The sequence below is a fragment of the Galleria mellonella genome, unplaced genomic scaffold (genome assembly GCF_026898425.1).
Source record: "Galleria mellonella isolate WM207_F2 unplaced genomic scaffold, CSIRO_AGI_GalMel_v1 utg150, whole genome shotgun sequence".
Lineage (NCBI taxonomy): Eukaryota > Metazoa > Arthropoda > Insecta > Lepidoptera > Pyralidae > Galleria > Galleria mellonella.
The window spans coordinates 675128-694762 of NW_026442002.1; the positions used below are offsets into that span (position 1 = coordinate 675128).

At 38.2% G+C, this 19635-nt stretch overlaps 1 protein-coding gene across 4 annotated transcripts in view; it reads right to left on the bottom strand.

Annotated features, from left to right (window-relative positions):
* Window positions 1–19635, bottom strand: part of LOC113522397 (igLON family member 5-like) — a 132276-nt gene that overhangs the window by 104400 nt on the left and 8241 nt on the right. The window lies entirely within an intron of this gene.

Below are 19635 nucleotides of genomic sequence, written 5' to 3' on the forward strand. Positions count from 1 at the left end.
AGGTGAGGAGACTCGCTGACAATCGTAGTGAGTGGCAAGAGCTCCACCGACAAGAGCGCAGCTCTTAAATAGATGTTTGTACATATGTATTGATATATTTATAATTTGTTATTTCTCGTATTATTTTTGAACCATATATGTTACGCTTTATATACAAGGTCTATAGAGAATTTCTCGTTTCGGGTTCTCAAAGTTGACTGGAAGAAATCCCTTCAAGGGATAACTCCGTCTGTGCACATTTTTGTTATAACCTAAAATATTATAAGTGATTTTACAAAATACATACATACATACATATCTGTCACGCCTGTCTCCCATTAGGGTAGGCAGAAACAATGGAACGCCAAATGCTTCGATTCAAACAAACCTCTTTCGCTTCCTCCACATTCATCAATCTTTTCATACACGCTCGCCGGTTACGGGTACTTTTAATTTGGCCCTTCTTCAGCACGTCGCCTATTCGGTCGACATACGTCCGTCTAGGGCGGCCCCTACCGACAGCTCCATTCATTCTTGCTCGATAAATCTCTTTCGTAATTCTTCTTTCATCCATCCTCTCCAAATGACCAAACCAAAATCAATCAATAAATATATTTAGACGGTGGAAAGCGACTTTGTTTTACACTATATACAGATGTTCAGTCATAAATAATTACTGATAACGCGGTTCAATTTCAAAATTGTAACAGAAAACCCAGCGTCTTGTAGATTCCGGCCTTTAATACATAAACAGGGAAATTTATCCACGCCAACAAGTAATGGCTTGGTGTTACATTCGGGCTGTGATTACACGAAACTGGATTAATTTTATGAGCCCCCATACATCATAACTGATGGTGGAAATTTGTTCGACGTCTCTATAGATATAGAAAATGTTTTACTATATAGAAGTAGTGAAACATTTAGAAGAAACCATTTATAGATAATATCGAGATAAAAGAGAGATCAAATTTTAAATTAAACCTTTTTTAGGAATCATTGTCATCATGTCGGCCTTTAACTGTCCACTGCTAAACATAAGCCCATTCCCATCCCCATTCGTGTTTCAACCGTGAAGTAGTTGTATTTGCACGGCTGTGTTTCGGTTTGAAGGGTGAGATATGGCAGTGAATTTACAGGGTACAGAGGAATAACATCTGAGTCCTCAGAAATGGCAACGCATGGGGGGTATCATGGGCGAAACAGTATACTCTGTTATGTCCCTGGTACTGCTCATGTCTATAGGCGACGGTTACCACTTTCCATCAGGTGGGCCGTCAGCTTGTTTGCCATTCTATGTTGTATAAAAAAAAAAGCCTCACTCTTTGGAAATTTTGTCAGTTGTTACGAAGTTTAACATCCGGATTTACAATCGCAGTTAGGTTTTGGAGATATTTTAAGAGGGACGCTACCGCCAATCCCTCGTCCTACCTTAGTCGCCTCTTATGACACCTACGAGAAAGGAAATATAGGCCTATTCCATGCCGGGACCATACGGCAACTTTGAAACTACATCCAAATTGGTACAGTAATTTATGCACTTTATTTGAATCACAATTTTATACTTTTGGATTCGAGTTTCTGCAAAATAATAAAAATAACATGGTTGCGAAAACATATTTTTTCACGGGATACGCAAAGCCTCGGGAAATAGCTAGTCTGTAATTTTGGTGATGATAAAAATATTAAGTCCTTTTACCAATTAAATCGAATCTAAGTCCATAAGTAATATATTCCTCCAATCCTCCCCCCACCCCTCCCACAATAAAGTCGAAAGTATTACAAAGTTATAAAGATTATCTCCTTTGGAAACTCGTGAAATATCACTCGGATAACGAGAGAGGACTTTCATTTTGTTTTTTGGAAAATTTTTTGTTTGGAAAGATAATCTCGCAGTTGACTTTTTATTGAACAAGGTATTCTCTTGTGGAAATCCATGCCACAAGTTATAGGTGATATTTTTTCAAATAGTTTATACGTGAAGCGGTTTTGTTAATTTCTGTGATTTGTTATTGACTCTCTCTCTCTTTTCGTTTAAAAGTTTCCTCTTGTCGGTGCAACTAATCCAGACGTTGCTATATTTTTTATTAGTATTCTTTCTATTGGTGTGTTCCCTTCACTTGCATTATTTATTTATTTACACTTTATTGCACCATTTATAGAATAGTAAATACATTTAACTGTAATAAGAAGTGATACAAAGGTGGCCTTATCGCTAAGCAATCTCTTCCAGACAACCTTTGGGTAGAGGACATTGGGAAAAGAAAGAAAAACAAAGGGTAGGTGGCGCACTATTATATAAAAACAAATATATACAAAGATATATACATAAACAAATACATACATAAATATACACAAACTTAAAGGCACATATATACATTATGCATTTGTGCAAACTGTATTGGCTAATAAATTATTATTTACTTTTCTAAACTAGGTGTTATTTTGCGGAAATCCACATCTCTGGTTATTCCATTAAAATTATTTTGTTTAATTCCGCTACCGTTAGTATGTGTGTGACTGCCAACACTCTTCTGTCTTATATGTGAAATATCTGTCTCAATAGACATGTGACATATCTTACCAGAGGAAGACTTCGTACAAAAGTCGATTGCTTGGGTACCTCTGTCCCATTTGTGTATCAACCGTAAAGCAGTTGTGTTTGCATGGCTGTGTTTCGATTTGAAGGGTGGTATATGGCGTGAATTTACTGGGTACAGAGAAATAACACCCGAGTCCTCAGGAATGGCAACGCATGGGGGGTATCATGGGCGAAACAGTATACTCTGTTATGTCTATGGTGCTGCTCATGTCTATAGGCGACGGTTACCACTATCCATCAGGTGGGCCGTCAGCTTGTTGACCATTCTAAGTTGCATAAAAAAAAGTTATTTTATTATACATTTTTACTGCCACGTAGTAACAAATGCTGTTATACAGTACCAATCTATGTCGAAGTACCTACTATTAGTGCTTTCTGGATAACCTTTGAATTGGGTAGACAGTATCCTTTTACCGTGTTCGATACCCACTAAAAAGGGGTTTTAAAGTCCCACGGGATGCAAACACAAAATGGATTCCGCATTGGTAAAACCGCGACGTTCCCTTGTCCTTTGGGGACTGAGGGAAATAACTGAATTTCAGTATAATCGCAAATTAGTACAAATTAATTAGATTAATTGTTTAATTTATTTGTCGCAACATCCAATTCGCTTAATATCGCCGTGCGGTCCCGGCGTAGAATAGTCCACCCCGGGGGGAAAGGGATTGTTAGTAATAGGGACTGAGAATCCCATTGCTAGCAATATACCCAACCAGGTCCACCTCCACGCGGTTCTCCCTGGAAACTATCATGGTTAATTCCTAATGAATTCATCATGATGGGCTAACTGGCCTGTTTTCATTCTCATCTATCACCCTTCACTGGTGCCCCGCCAGCGTATCCCGTTAGCGCAGGCGGGGTTACCATACCATTTTCACTCATTGTAAAAAAAAATAGGCCACCTTTCCCGTGGATGTCGTAAGAGAAGACTAAGGGAGGACGAGGAATGGGCAACAGCGTCCTTCTTAAAACATCTCTAAAAACTTAACTGCGGTTGCCAACCCGCCTGTCAAGCGTGGCAACTACTGGCAAAGCTCCCCTTATGGGGAAGGCTTATGTCCAACAGTGGACTGTTAGCGGCTGATATAATAATAATAATAAAATAAATATCTAATTATAAAATAGAATAAAAATAATACATACATACATATCTGTCACGCCCGTCTCCCATTAAGGTAGACAGAAACAATGGAACGCCAAATGCTTCGATTCAAACGAACCTATTTCGCTTCCTCCACATTCATCAATCTTTTCATACACGCTCGCCGGTTACGAGTATTTTTAATAAAAATAATCTTTAATCAAATAAACTCGTTTACAAGCTCTTTTAAATTGCCAATTTTTATGATTGTACTGCTGGGTTCGGCATGTTACCTGCTGAGAGGAATCCGTAAGAAACAAAATTTTTTAAAAGTGGGATAATGAGGTTTCTTCAGGGTCGGCAACGCGCGCGTAATGCCCCTGGTATTGCAGGCGTTCATAGGCTACGGTAACCGCTTACCATCAGGCGGGCCGTATGCCTGGTTGTCACCTCAGTAACATAAAAAAAATACAAATTTGCGTGATAAGTAGTTTACGAGTGATTCCTTTATAACTTCTATATTTATTTTGTCTTATAATTTCTGCATCTTATTTAATGCGTAAACACTCATTTTATTTATTAAATAATACGTCAAGATACATTGTGTGCGTAAGTAAATACGTATATAGAACACTGACAAAGAAACGAGTCAGCTAATTTGACAATTAGCTGACAAAAAGTTGACCCGTTTTTGAGGCTCGATGCTATATCTATATTTTCTAAGAACGACGTATTATTCTTGTAAACGTAAAGTGCAAACGTTTTAGAACTTCTTGTTACAGTTCTCATATTAAAGGTCAAAGCAGAGAGGAAAGAAGCATAGGATTATTGCTAGCAATGGCCTTTTTCAACCGCTTTACCAACAATCCCTCCCCCCCCCCCCCACAAACACAACACAATACCTCTGATTACAAATGACTCGTAATTTCATTAACGATTATGACAAACACCAATTGGTTTCCGCAGGGGGGAGGTGTAGGGGGAGGGGCCTAGGGGGGGAGGATATAAATATTTCAGTCGTTTGGGGACTAGTAATTAGAAAAAAAATGTTAAGGTATGAACAAACAGGCGCGGGACAACATAAATTGTTAGCACAATTGCTTTAGTTAGTTACTTTCGTACAGTGAAAATAGTTTGCTGTGTGGTCCTGGCATAGAATGGCTTAACCATGGCCGGTGAATTCCATTGGTTTTCCTACTTCTAAAATCCACGCATACGAAGTATGTAGTGGAGAAAAAGCTAAGTGTAAATATGTAAATTAGTTTAGTGTTTGTTACACTAACGAATTAACCTTATAAGTTAAGTCAGTAAGTTAACAAATTAAATGAAATTTAATATCATTATTGACTGTTCTCCGTTGAATGCTGAACATACGCCTTTCCCATAAGGAGATAGGCAGGTTAGCAACTGTAGTTAGGCTTTGGTGATATTTTTTAAAGGGACGCTGCTGCCAATCCTGTATACTTACAATGTTTCTTGCAAATAAATATTCATTTCATTCATTCATTCATTCGTCCCTGAAATAAATGTAGTATATTTCAAGTAAAATAGTAATGTTATTATATAATTGTGTAATCTTCATTTTGTTATGTTGTTTTGTTATATGTAACATGTATAATTTGTATTATTTTTTCCTTAAAGAGCGTTTGTATTTAACTAATGATATTATTTAAATGAAAGGTTTGTTTAGTGTATGTGTAAATAAATAAATAAATAAATATACGTACTATAATATACTACTATTTTCTTAAATTATTGCATGCTTGATAGAGTATAACTGTTGACACTAATATTAAGTCCAAAGCAGTTTTTACTTCTAAATGTACATATTAACAATAAATAAATATATAATAAATTCTATTCTATAAAAGATGCATATCCGTTTACGCAGTAAGGATAACTTTCGAGATCGTTAACTGTTTTTTAAGTTATATTAATGGTAATTCATTAACGTTTCTGTCCCGCTGTCCCGTCCCAAAGCGCCAGGCGCATGTTAGTGCCCCACCTTTATGGCAAAATGTTAATTTGGCCGAGGGCGCGCCCGCGCTGTTCTATTCTAGAAGAATGAAGGATGTTTTCCACTAATTATTCCCAATGAATATTTATTTAACGATACCTTCCTTTGATTTGATACTATGTTTCCTCAGGAACAATTTTTTTAAAAACCTTTTTTTGTCTTTTTCTCAATGTCCTCTACCCAAAGGTTGTCTGGAAGAGATTGCTCAGCGATAAGGCCGCCTTTTGTATCACTTCTCATTAGTATTTACTGTATTTGTTATTTCTCTTTTTACTTGGTGCAATAAAGTGTAAATAAATAAATATATATAAATTCTTTATTGAATTTATAATTTTTTTTTTTTTATAATCATGGTGGGCCAACTGACCTGCCTTTTCATCCTCACCTATCATCTGCGTTTCGGTGTTTCGGTTTGAATGGTGCGATATGGCAGTGAATTTACAGGGTACAGAGGAATAACACCCGAGTCCTCAGGAATGGCAACGCATGGGGGGTATCATGAGCGAAACAGTATACTCTGTTATGTCCATGGTACTGCTCATTTGTATAGGCGACTGTTACCACTTTTCATCAAGTGGGCCGTCGGTTTGCCATTCTAAGTTGTATTAACAAACAATAAAAAAATCTCTATGCCGGGACTATACGTTAATAGATGCGCCAAAAAAGAGCGTATTATATGTATATATTAGTATAAATATCACCGACGCTTTGACGTTATTATTCCCCAATGGAATTAATTGCAAATTGAGTTGCCAACAACAATTTTTCGATCGGAACAGAAAACAAAAAGTTAATATTGCCAAAGTTCAAATTGATTATATTACGCGCCAAAAATATTCATTGATTAGACCCCTACCACAGATAATATAATACCCCCTACATAGATAGTATAAAATCAAAATATTGCTTTACTAGTTTTCACCCGCGACTTTGTCCCCATGACCGGGATAAGTTCACTGACATAGGATAAAAGGTTTGATATGTAATGGATGATAATGGAATGGTAACCCCGCCTGCGTGGCGGGAAAGCGATCGTTAGTAATGGAGACTGAGAATCACATTGCTAGCCATATACCCAACCAGGTCGACCTCCACGCGGTTCCCCCTGGAAACTATCATGGTTAATTCCTGATGAATTCATCATGATGGGCTAACTGGCCTGTTTTCATTCTCATCTATCATCTCTCACTGGTGCTCCGCCAGCGTATCCCGTTAGCGCAGGCGGGGTTACCATGCCATTTTCACCCATAAAAAAAGCCGTTAAGGCGCTATAAAGTAACAGACAAACTCATTTTCACATTTATAATAACAAGGATTATAATAAAATTCATAAAACCGGAGAACTTACAAGGAGCGTTCAAAACCACAGTTTTCGACCGACGTTTAAAAAGAAAGAAGCTCTCAATTCTGTTGTGTTATTATGAATATTTTTTTATTTTTATTTATTTTTTATTATTATATTTTTCATTCTTCAACACATCTTGGGCAAGACCATTCTGTACATGAAATATATTTCCAAAATAACTATCAGCGGGTGATGAGTGATCGATACTGATGCCAAAAATGCAATCAGTAAAATTTTTGTCTGTCTATCTGTATGTTCGTTATAGAAACAAAAACTACTTGACGGATTTTAACGAAACTTGGTACAATTATTCTTCATACTCCTGGGCAGGTTATAGTATACTTTACATTACGCTACGATCAATAGGAGCAGAGCAGTGAAGGGAAATGTTATGAAAGACTATAATATAACTTACATCTATACACCTATATATATATATATATATATATATATATATATATATATATATATATATATATATATATATATATATATATATATATATATATAATAAATACAATAATATTGGACTGCACCTACCCTAATGGGAGACAGGCGTGACAGATATGTATGTATGTATGGACTGCACATATTTCTCGAACGAACAATACTGTCCACAAATGAATGGAGACTTCGATTTATGCGTTCATTGTTACGGCATTGTAACGTTATGTTAATACAAAGAAATGTACGTACAAATATTGTATTAAAATTGCAATATTTACTATTTTCGAATTGCGTATAACAATGCAGTGTTCAGCGGGTAATTATTACGTATTCCAAAATGTAAAATTAAATTAATACCTACATGTTTATTTTCGCCCTTGTATACTTCTGCTTACATATAAAGTCGATTGCTTGGTTCTTTTTTATACCACTGAGGTGGCAAACAAGCTTACGGCCCACCTGATGGTAAGCGGTTAACGTAGCCTATGAACGCCTGCACTACCAGAGGTATTACGCGCGCGTTGCCGACCCTGAAGAAACCTCTTTACCCCCATTTTGAAGTACCCCATGCTATAGTCTCTTGGGAAAACCTCGGCAGGGAGCTCTGTCCCATTCGTGTTTCAACCGTGAAGCAGTTGTGTTTCCATCAGGTGGAAAGTGGTAACCGTCTGTCAACTGACAAAATTTCCAAAGAGTGAGGCTTTTTTTTTTTATACAACATAGAACGGCAAACAAGCTGACGGCCCACCTGATGGAAAGTGGTAACCGTCGCCTATAGACATGAGCAGTACCAGGGACATTAACAGAGTATACTGTTTCACCCATGATACCCCCCATGCGTTGCCATTCCTGAGGACTTAGATGTTATTCCTCTGTACCCAGTAAATTCACGCCATATCCAACCCATCAAACCGAAACACAGCCATGCAAACATAACTGCTTCACGGTTGAAACACGAATGGGACAGAGGTACCCAAGCAATCGATTTTTTGTACAAAGTCTCCCTCTGGTATATTGTATTATATCTCATATTGCAGCCGTAAAGACATCGAAGCACAACTGAACATAGTGATTTTTTTTGATAGGTGAAAATGGTATGGTAACCCCGCCTGCGCTAACGGGATACGCTGGCGGAGCACCAGTGAAGGGTGACAGATGAGAATGAAAACAGGCCAGTTAGCCCATCATAATGAATTCATCAGGAATTAACCATAATAGTTTCCAGGGGGAACAGCGAGGAGGTCGACCTGATTGGGTGTATTGCTAGCAATGGGATTCTCAGTCTCCATTACTAACAATCCCTTTCCCCCTTTGAACATAGTGTTACAAGTGATGAGTGCTGGTGAACTGAGAGTTTAGTACATTTCATTTATCTAAATAAAGAAGACTAAGGAATTTACTCCAAACATTTCACACAGTGTCGAATGATTGAAAATATTAAAATCATATCTACCAACCGCTCATAAATAACTAAACCCCATAAAGAAACAATGTCGAACGCCATAAAAACAAATGGGGGGAGAGTCTCGACTAAATCAATTCAATAGGCATAGTTTAACATAGCGGTAAAGAAACAAGATGGCCGCCGACGGAAGGAAACTGCTTAGCAATTGTAATTCTATCGTTTAAAATGTAAACGTCAAACGCACGGAAATGGGGGTATATTCACGGTTATGGCGTAGGTGGGTCGGCAGTGGTGGTAAATGGTTTACACACGGAGTTTTTACTTCTTTTGTAACTACCTTTAGGTTTATATTTATTATTAAATATATTGCTGGGCTTAGCTATGTATGTAGGCGTAGATTATGTAGATGGACTGTCTCCATACAAATGCTTCACCGAAAATGGGTCTATTTTTTATCTGTGTCTACGTGAATTAAGAAATCAAATTATTTATTTATTTATTTAGTTTTTTATTGAACGAAATAATGATACATATTATACATAAGTTAATAAAATGTATACAAAAAATATTTTAAAATATGTACGTGACAAATTTTTATGTATTTTTCCTTTTGGTATTTACAGTTTTAATTTTTTTTTTTCACTTTTAGTTTTAACCCAATAATTTTGCTTGGTTTTATTTTTCTTTTTTGTACGCGAATGGCAATTAAGCTGACTGCCCACCTGATGGAAAATGATAACCGTCACCTTTAGTAGGGGGGGGGGGGGTTAATAATGAAGATTAAGGGCTCCATTGCTAGCAATTCCCAAACAGATCGACCTCCACGTGGTCCCCCCTGGAAACCATCGTGCTGAATTTCAAGTGTATTTGTCACGATGGGCTAACTGACCTGCTTTCATTCTCACCTATCATCCCTCACTGGTGCCCCGCCAATTTATACCGTCAGCGCGGGTGGGGTTACCGTTCAGGTTTACCGTTATAAATTCAGGGCTGTGATAATGGATGAAATAATATCATAATTACCTATGTTGCGTATATGTACATGCACGTATATACATACACTACATATTTACATTTATTTATATCATACTATTATACATTTATTTATATCACACTACACATACACCCACGCATACATTTAACCCTCTTTACAATTGGTGACCATGAATTTGTATTATTTAATCATTGCTGTTAATATCTGAACTTTAACCACATGAATTTTAATTATTTTATATATCAATTAACTTAACTTTATGGACACTCACTATTATATATGGTTTCTTTCATACATGTGCTTATATTGCTTGCATACACCCACTCTAACTTGCCTACCTCGCTATGGAATCAAAATTTTTGTTTGTATAAGTAAAATCCGTTATTGGCTGTATTCATAAGAGACTTAGCATGTGAGTTGTGTTTTTAAGAGCTGTGGATTTTTGTATAAAATAAAATAAAATAAAAAAAAAATAATTCCTTTATCACCCATTAAAAAAAAACCGTCACCTATAGATATGAGCAGTACCATGGACATAACAGAGTATACTGTTTCGCTCATGATACCCCTCACGCGTTGCCTTTCCTAAGGACCTGTGTTATTCCTCTGTACCCAGTAAATTCACGCAATATCCCACCCTTCAAACCGAAACACAGCCATGCAAACACAACTGCTTCACGGTTGAAACACAAATGGGACAGAAGTACCCAAGCAATCGACTTTTGTACAAAGTCAAAACTACTATATTATATTTATTGTTTGTTACACCTATATGTTATAATGCAATATGCTGTTGGTGTTCCTTAAATAAATAAATAAATAATTTATTTACATTACTTACAGCACACAAATGACAATACAAACATACACATAATACATACATACACAGTAAAAGAGATAAAAGAATGAAAAACAATGGGTGGTTTGTGTAAACAATACGCCACCAGCGCCATCTAGGTTAAGTTACGATCGCGTGTAAAGATACGATTATCATTAATTACCAGCGTTTTTTTTTTTTAATTAACCTTGTTGGAATGTCCATTTTTTTACACAAACAGCGCGGTCGGCGTACGAAAAAATAAACTATTTTTGTTTTTATTGTTCTATCTAGTAAAGTAATGTTATGAACTCATTTGTAGAATTACGCAATAATGTTTTAAATAGACATTTGCGACTCACAAAATAGATAGATAGATAATTTATTTGCATTACTTACAGCGCACAAACAAAAATAGACATAGATGCACAGTGAAAAAGTACATTACTGCAGCGGCCAGCAACTGAGGCATTGATGGACGAACGTGCAAATGTGGGCCGAGGCGTAGACGAGGCACACACAACTGCTTCACGGTAGAAACACGAATGGGACAGAGGTACCCAAGCAATCGACTTTTTTACAAAGTCTCCCTCTGGTAAAATACAACCGAACTGTAAACCTCTTTCTTTTTAAAGTCTTTTGAAAATATCAGACAAAGTAGCGTGTAGAAGCTAGTAGTTAAATAACTATCTCAAAGTGAAATATAGACGCACCTGGCGACCTGCTCAGGTCGTGGATTTATTACCTTAATACCCTTTTAGAATATTAATGACTGATTAAGCAGCCTAATTAGCGCGGGAAAAAAGTTGATAGAGTGTGATATCGGAGTCGGTAAAGCCTTTACCAGAGGGAGACTTTGTACAAAAGTTGTTTGCTTGGCCACCTTTGTGCCATTCGTGTTTCAACCGTGAAGCAGTTGTGTTTGCATGGCTGTGTTTCGGTTTGAAGGGTGGTATATGGCAGTGAATTTACAGGGTACAGAGGAATAACACCTGAGTCCTCAGGAATGGCAACGCGTGGGCGGTATCATGGGCGAAACAGTATACTCGCCGACGGTTACCACTTTCCATCAGGTGGGCCGTCAGCTCGTTTGCCATTCTAAGTTGTATAGAAAAATAAAAAGATTTTCCCTTTGTATGCGTAATTTGCGCAGAGTTCCTCTCTCACGTGTTTTTTTACTATTTTTTTTTGATGTGTGAAAATGGTATGGTAACCCCGCCTGCGCTAACGGGATACGCTGGCGGAGCACCAGTGAAGGGTGATAGAATAGAATGAAAACAGGCCAGTTAGCCCATCATGATGAATTCATCAGGAATTAACCATGATAGTTTCCAGGGGGAACCGCAAGGTGGTCGACCTAGTTGGGTATATTGCTAACAATGGGATTCTCAGTCTCCATCACTAACAATCCCTTTCCCCCCGTTTTTTTACTATTGAAGTCGATTGAAAAATAACTGGCATAGTAGGTATTTCAATCGACTTGTATAAACTAACTAAATAGGACACATTTATCCAGTCTTGTGATCCCAGAGCAAACACCTCATCCGCTAAGGGTCACTCGCGAACTTGCCACTTATCGTTTTAAACAACTGCGGAACTGATCTACCCTTCCGCAGCCGAGAGCTATGACCACTAGATGTGACATATCTTCATTTACTTATTTATCATTCACTTGAAATATGGGACACATGGTTTTTTTTATACAACTTAGAATGGCAAACAAGCTGACGGCCCACCTAATGGAAAGTACTAACCGTCGCCTATAGACATTAGCAGTACCGTGGACATAACAGAGTATACTGTTTCGCCCATGATACCCCCCATGCGTTGCCATTCCTGAGGACTCGGGTGTTATTCCTCTGTACCCTGTGAATTCACGCCATACCCCACCGTTCAAACCGAAACATAGCCATGCAAACACATGCATGCTTCACGGTAGAAACACGAATGGGACAGAGGTTTTTAAGTAGCTTAAGTTACTTAACTGCGTGGTAGTATCAAAAAATAGCTATACATATATCTGCAAAATCTTCTTTATATTTATTTTTAACGGACTACAAAAGGAAAAAAATGAAATAAAAATGAAGTGAGTTGTTAAAATAAATATTATTCAGAGAGCCACTTCTAGACGATCTAATTTCATTAGTTTCGTTACAACATTACCAAGTGTCAGCGTAGCCCTGGGTTTATGATGCTTTTTGCTCACTCCTAACAAGTCCGTTGGGTTTTTACTTAATAAATTTTGATCTGGTGCATAATTCTTGGGCCACTAGCACCGACAAATATACAGTCAATATATATATATATATATATATATATTATAATAAATAATATAAGACTTTAGTTCGCAATAAAACAATCTGTTAAGAAGACGTGTCATTCAATTTCGATAAAGATCAAACAAAACACTACTGGATCTTAAGTACCACGTCATAGAATAATTTTTGCCACCCGAACAAACCCCCGCGACCGCTGTTAGTACATTTCAAAACTTCATGCCATAACAAATTTATGAAACAGCTGCCTACATAATTCCTTAGAATTAAAACTTGTAAAGACAAAATAAAGCTGGTGGGGAGAGATTTCTTCAGAACTTTTGTTTTATTTCACTTTGAATAATTTAGAAAATGTCGGTTCATAGTGAACGGGGTACGCGACAAGATCGTTGAAAATAAAAGAGGGTATTTGAATAATTCGTCGCACAAATTTAATTTTTTTTTATATTACTTAAAATGGCAAACAAGCTGACGGCCCACCTGATGAAAAGCGGTAACCGTCGCCTATAGACATGAGCAGTACCATGGATATAATAGAGTATACTGTTTCGCTCATGATACTCCCCATGCGTTGCCATTCCTAAGGACTCAGATGTTATTCCTCTGTACCCAGTAAATTCACGCCATATCGCACCCTTCAAACCGAAACACAGCCATGCAAACAACTGCTTCACGGTTGAAACACGAGTGGGACAGAGGTACCCAAGCAATCGACTTTTGTACAAAGTCTCTCTCTGGTACACAGACCAAGGATGAATATGTCCTCCGCGTATCAGCCATGGTCAGTGCTGACGACGTCGACTTGAAGGACGACACTGTGAGCACAGTATGTACACGACAGCTTACCAACAACCAATTTCAATAACACGGCAAACGAAGAGAAAGACTACGGAGACCAGCCGAACATACCCGAAGAGTTCCGAACTCCGCCTTTCTTATCCGTGACGATGCCGCAAGCGTCTATAGTTCGCGCTCAACGGACCGAGGCGCGCAGTCAGGCTCGTGCTCGCGTCACAGTCACTCATGATCAAAGATCACGAATTGATCCCGAAACAAGTTAAGCTTTTCGAGATAGTTATTACATTAAAACCGATGATCTTTCTATATTACAATATTTTTAATTTATCATCATGCCAGGGTAACGGCGACACTAATGTTTACACGGGTATCAGAATATTTATTTACTCACTTAACCCTTTATTAATGTGGCGTGAGAATGGATTCCCTGGCTAATTGAATGGACTCGCCATTGGCGAGCGGTGCAATGACGAAAGAAGGCTGTAGGCATCACGTCGAAGAGCTCGCGTCTATTGTGTAATATAAGGATTGTGTTCAGACGAGCTCTTCGAAGTTCTAATATAATTATACAGGCGATAAAAGATGCAAAAAGAAGCAAAATCTCGTCCTAAACTGAAGGTCTTAATACCACCTGACAGTCTGTTATCGTCGACAATTTATTAACACGACCAGCGATCAATTTAGGCTCAAATACAGTACGTTGGGGGGAAAGGGATTGTTAGTAATGGGGTCTAATAGCTCCATTACTAGCAATATACCCAACCAGGTCGACCTCCTCGTGGTTCCCCCTGGAAACTATCATTGTTAATTCCTGATGAATTCATCATGATGGGCCAACTGACCTGTTTTCATTCTCACGATCGATTCTTTGATCACCCTTCACTGGTGCTCCGCCAGCGTATCCCATTAGCGCAGGCGGGATTACCATTCCATTTTCATCCACGAAAAAAATACAGTACGTTTGCAGTAGATTCCGTTCCGTGTAAAACGGTCAAATCTGTAAGGACGATCCGAAACGCTCGCTTGTTAATATTTCAGTTGCAAGCCGAAACAGTTACGGCTGACATTAAAAGATTTCAAGAAAAAAAGTTTAACGGTAACTTTGCGACTGTAAGTTAAAGTAACCGCCCACTTAACGCCCATGTTTGGTATATAGGGCTTACCCCTTTATAAAACACCAAATCCCATTAACGTTGTAAATGAGAAAGTTTTCAAGGATGCATAAATGGATTTTAAAGTAATAGCTACTGGTTTGAACGTCATAGCCGCTCATGACTAAGGGTCCCGGATGCTCACGAAACTAGTTCATGTTTCTAAATAAAATACGCGTGAGTCACATTTTGTTTCAGTTATCGATGGTGTTTATTCCCGTATTGGACCAGTGTTAATCGTGTGACGTCATTGAATCTGCCTTTCTCCTTTGCGGAGCAAAAAACTGCCTGTTCCAAAGCAAATTGTACGTTCCTTTGTTTTTACGTATTAATACTATTATAGAAAATATTAAAAATTTCTCAAAAATACATTAAACTGAAGGGCGGGATATGGCAGTGAATTGACAGGGTACAGAGGAATAACGCCTGAGTCCTCAGGAATGGCAACGCATGGGGTGTATCACGGGCGAAACAGTATACTCTGTTATGTCCATGGTACAGCTCATGTCTATAGGCGACGGTTACCGTTTTCCATCAGATGGGACATCAGCTTGTTTGCCATTCTAAGTTAAAAAAACATATAAGTACTTTACTCCATCCAAAGGTTGCCTGCAAGAGATCGCTCTTAGCGATAAGGTCGCCCATTGTTCTCTCACTGTGATTATTTCTTGTAATTGTTTGTATCTATAATAAGTTTACTACTGTAATCTTATGTAGGGAACAATAAAGAGTATCTGTGTAGAAAGATAGACAGAAATCTGTGCACTCAAGCAAAGCCAGGACGGATTGTGGATTAAATATAATTCTCACTTAATACATTTCAATTGAATTCCAATGTATCAACACAAAATAAAAACATTAACACGACTCCAAATTGAGTTTTTATGTTAAAACGAAATTATTGTACGAAAAATATTTAATGTTTCGTAAACTTTGTATATTTATTACATTTGTATGGGCATACACTGACATTGTACCTTACCAGAGGGAGACTTTGTACAAAAGTTGATTGCTTGGGTACCTCTGTCCTATTCGTGTTTCAACCGTGAACCAGTTGTGTTTGCATGGCTGTGTTTCGGTTTGAAGGGTGGGATATGGCGTGAATGTACTGGGTACAGATGAATAACACCTGAGTCCTCAGGAATGGCAACGCATGGGGGGTATTATGAGCGAAACAGTATACTCTGTTATGTGCATGGTACTGCTCATGTCTATAGGCGACGGTTACCACTTTCCATCAGGTGGGCCGTCAGCTTGTTTGCCATTCTAAGTTGTATAAAAAAATAATTTGCTGGTAATAGGAGCCGCCTTAGCTGTTGCTATATATGTACAGCTCCAACGAGATGTACCTACATAGCGCTGATTTTCAGGCGGCCCCTTAACTTCTTACACTCCCTACACATACACACATACATACACACACATACACATACACATACATCTTCTATACTTATAATAAATCTGTAGAGAGGTCAAATCTGTACATGAAATATATTTGCAAAATAACTATCAGGCGGTGATTAGTGATCGATACTGATGCCAAAAATGCAATCGGTAAAATTTTCGTCTGTCTGTCTGTCTGTATATTCGTTATACAAACAAAAACTACTCGACGGATTTTAACGCAATTTGGTACAATTATTCTTCATACTCCTGGGCAGGTTATAGTATACTTTTCATCACGCTACGATCAATAGGAGCAGAGCAGTGAAGGGAAATGTTGGGAAAACGGGAGAAGTTACTTCATTTTTAAGCTTCCGTCGCGTGTGCAGCCTTAATGGCCAGTTTTTAAAAAGAAAAAATGTCCACCCGTGCGACGCCAGGACGAGCCGCTAGTATACAATAATACATGCCTATTTCGTCTTTTAATTCTCAACTACGTAACTGATTTTCATACGTACAGGTATGTATATCTGTCCAATAGTTTACTATCGTCACCACCGGTTGGCATCTGTACTGCTCAGTTTGCTCCCACTTATCAGGCTATTTCTCTGCTCAATTCTCTGATTGCCCAGCAGCCAGATATCGATATATTTCATGACAAAATAGATATATTTTTAAAAATGTTGTACAAAATTTGTAAGTACATACATACATACATATCTGTCACGCCTGTCTCCCATTACGGTAGGCAAAAACAATGGAACGCCAAATGCTTCGATTCAAACAGACCTCTTGTAAGTTTGTAAAAGAAACCTATGGCTCACTAAACGTTTTGGGAGACTGTAAGTGCGGTGAGTAATTTTTAAATAAATAAATAAATAGATATTTTATAGAGAATTTGTGTGTACATTTCGCAGTCGTGCGAAGCCGGGGCGTGTCGCTAGCTATTAATAATTCATTGTAAACCATGTTTAATCTATAATCACGTTTCAATATAGCCGGTACAGTTAATTATAAACGTTGGTAGTTGTATGTGAAGTGCCACTTTGCAATTACTGGGGAAAAAGTCGTGAAAAACACACGTGCGACTACTGAAACTGTGAACTTTGGTCACTGAAGTAGATGGTCTAAAACTGTGAAAAGAGTAAAAATTTACCCCGTTTAAAAGAAACTATTCAATCTACACAAATAGGGGGAAAGGGATTGTTAGCAATGGAGACTAAGAATCCCATTGCTAGCAATATACCCAACCAAGTCGACCTACTCGCGGTTTCCCCTGGAAACTATCATGGTTAATTCCTGATGAATTCATCATGATGGGCTAACTGGCATGTTTTCATCCTCAACGATTACCCTTCACGGGTGCCCCGCCAGCGTATCTCATTAGCGCAGGCGGGGTTACCACTCCATTTTCATCCAATAAAAAAAAATCTACACAAATATATTGCTTTAATCATAATGACATCAGCCCAAACTGTCCACTGTTGGACATAAACCTTTTCTTTTTATTGTTGATTTTTTATTTTTATTACTGGTAATAAAGATTATCTATCTATCTATCTATTTATCTATCTATATGTATTTGTTCCTTCTTGCGCCACCTACCCACTTCTATCGGTCCTTTAACCTAAAGGGAGTTTTGCCAGTAGTTGCCACGCTTGGCGGGCAGTTTGGCAATCGCAATTACGGTTTAGAGATATTTTAAAAGGGACGCTGCTACCTATCCCTCGCCCTCCCTTAGTCGCCTCTTACGACACTCGCGGGAAAGGTAGGGGTGGCCCATTGTATGCCGGGACCACACGGTAAATTTTATTTATATTATATTTTTTTATACAACTTAGAATGGCAAACAAGCTGACGGCCCACCTGATGGAAAGTGGTAACTGTCGCCTATAGACATGAGCAGTACCGTGGACATAACAGAGTATACTGTTTCGCCCATGATAATCCCAGACTCAAGTGTTATTCCTCTGTACCCAGTAAATTCACTGCCATATCGCACCCTTCAAACCGAAACACAGCCATGCAAACACAACTGCTTCCCGGTAGAAACACGAATGGCACAGAGGTAGACAAGTAAACGACTTTTGTACAATCTCCCTCTGGTACCTTACACTTAATTGCACCAAATTTCACTCTAAATTGCACATAAACCTTTTTTTATACAACTTAGAATGGCAAACAAGCTGACGGCCCACCTGATGGAAAGTGGTAACCGTCGCCTATAGACCTCCTCCATTTGTCTAGTTTAAAAATGGCACCGAACTCCACAATTTAAGTGTACATTTTTACCTGTAAGCTATCGCGCGGCTGATCTAGACACGCGAGCACCGCTGTAGACCTGTCAGTGGGTACCGAAGCAGAATTACTGTACAATAAACTAACCCATTATAAATATAAGTGGATAGTAAACAAATTATTAGTGTATATTTAAAATCAACAAACATTTTAACTGACATATATGTCATAACAGTTTATAATTACTCCTCTCCATCCAAAGGTTGGCTGCAAGAGATCGCTCTTAGCGATAAAGGCCGCCCATTGTTTTCTCACTGTGATTACTTCTTGTAATTGTTTGTATCTATAATAAGTTTACTATTGTAATCTTTTGGAGGAAACAATAAAAAGTATCTATCTATCTATATGTATATTTGTTAAATTTTTCGTTTCGTAGTTTAACTAGCAATCCGACCCAACTTCGCACTTGTTAATAGATTTTTTTAAACAATACATAAGCTTATGTTACACGTCGGTAATTTAGAATTTTTAAATACTTTTTTTATGCAACTTAGAATGGCAAACAAGCTGACGGCCCACCTGATGGAAAGTGTTAACCGTCGCCTATAGACATGAGCAGTACCATGGACATAACAGAGTATACTGTTTCGCCCGTGATCCCCCCCCATGCGTTGCCATTCCTGAGGACTCAGGTGTTATTCCTCTGTACCCAGTAAATTCACGCCATATCCCACCCTTCAAACCGAAACACAGCCATGCAAACACAACTGCTTCACGGTAGAAACACGAATGGGACAGAGATGTCCAAGCAATCGACTTTTGTACAAAGTCTTCCTCTGGTAATCCACATTACTAACAATTCCTCCCCCCCCCCCCCCCCCGGCTGTTTCTACAACGAGTTACGAGTTCAACACGACTACTAAAACAAGATTCATTCTTTAACCTCTGAAACCGTTATAAATCTCGAGGGTTCAAGGGCCAGGGAGGGGATGCAAAATTCCAATGTGATTACAGTGGATGACATTGCATTTACCATCTCATTTGTCAAGCTTTAAAAATCATTTCTTTCTCTTTATGATAAATGATTGGCGCATACGTGAAG